Source organism: Suncus etruscus, chromosome 18, assembly GCF_024139225.1.
Source record: "Suncus etruscus isolate mSunEtr1 chromosome 18, mSunEtr1.pri.cur, whole genome shotgun sequence".
NCBI lineage: Eukaryota > Metazoa > Chordata > Mammalia > Eulipotyphla > Soricidae > Suncus > Suncus etruscus.
The window spans coordinates 34,142,634-34,144,324 of NC_064865.1; the positions used below are offsets into that span (position 1 = coordinate 34,142,634).

General features: G+C 41.5%; 1 pseudogene; it reads left to right on the forward strand.

The window, feature by feature from the left end:
- The first annotated feature begins 946 nt into the window (after positions 1-946).
- On the forward strand, positions 947-1,309 carry LOC125996515 (60S acidic ribosomal protein P1-like; annotated as a pseudogene).
- Positions 1,310-1,691: the final 382 nt, after the last annotated feature.

Below are 1,691 nucleotides of genomic sequence, written 5' to 3' on the forward strand. Positions count from 1 at the left end.
TGACCCTTGCACACAGAGCCAAAAGTAGTCCCTTGAGCACCTCAGGGTATGGCCCCAATAAAGCAACAAATGAATGAAAGATGCTTTTTAAATTATTTTTATTATAGTTAAATGATGTTAAAAGAGATACAAAATGACTTCCCCATATGACCCACAAAGTGTCCACAACTCTCCTCCACTTTTGCTACGGCTCTGCTAGTCTAGTCTTCCACCTTTCTCACTCCAACCCAATAATTTCTGTTTTCCAAGGTCAAATATGGATAGGATATGTTTTTTATTTGTTTGCATTTTTTTAGTTTTAGGATCACACCTGGCGATGCTTAGGGGTTACTCATGGCTCTGAGCTCAGAAATCACCCCTGACAGGCTCAGGGGACCATATGGGATGTGGGGATTTGAACCACCATCAGTCCTGGGTTGGCAGCTTGCAAGGCAAATGCCCTACTGCTGTCCTGTCTCTCAGGCCCACGATATATGTCCTAATTACAAAGGAATATATATATATATATATAGAGAGAGAGAGAGAGATACATATATAGATACATGTATCTATCTATCTATCTATATATTTCTTATATATAAAGGGAAAAAGGAGAGGGGGAGCTTTTGTGGCATTGTGGTGGGAAGTGTGCACTGGTGAAGGAATAAATGTTGGAACATTGTATGACTAAAATGCAATTTTAAAAATTAAGATGCTAAATTAACCTTTGGAGGTAATTAGCAGCATGATTTGTTTATTAGCCATTGTTGTCAGTCATCTTCAGTCAAAAAAATTAATTAAGAAATGATACTCTCTTAAGATATTCATCCATTCCCCTTTTCCGCAGCTACCATTGAGGTGCTGGGGGCCCTTCCGAGGGAAATAAGGCCCCATTGGGACACGGCCCTCACTTCATCCGGCGACTAGCACCGAGCCCGACAGAGTCCTTTCAGCCCTCTCCCACGCCATGGCCTCCGTCTCTGAACTCGCCTGTATCTACTCTGTGCACATCCTGCACGAAGATGAACTGACCATCACAGAGGACAAAATCAATGCTCTGATCAAAGCAGCCGGAGTCAACATGGAGCCTTTTTACCCTGGCCAATGTCAACATTGGGAGTCTGATCTGCAATGTGGGGACTGGTGAACCTGCCCCAACAGTAGATGCTGCCTTTGTAGGTGACCTCACACCCTCCACTATGGCTGCACCAGCTGAGGAGAAGAAAGTGGAAGCAAAGAAAGAAGAACTTGAGGAATCTGATGATGATATGGGTTTTGGTCTTTTTGACTAAACCTTTTGTAACATGTTCAATAAAAAGCTGAACTCTTATTTAAAAAAAAGACATTCATTTACAACAGGAACACTTTCTCCTTTTGACTAGTATTCACTGTCTGTGTTTGGCTAATGACTTTACTTACCCATTTGTGAATGGAGCTGAAATAAGAGAATGCAGGACTGAATACTAGATCACAGCCTGCAAATAGAACAGAACATGAAACCTTTTGTGAATAACTTTGTAAATCATGTTGTGTAAATTGAGAGAGAGAGAGAGAGAGAGAGAGAGAGAGAGAGAGAGAGAGAGAGAGAGAGAGAGAGAGAGAGAGAGAGAGAGAAGAGAACTCCCAGGTAAAGTCAAACAAAACCAATAACATCACAGTTGTTATTGACTTGGTAAAATAGGGAGCTGAGTTAGGAAAGTAGACTTGAAAAA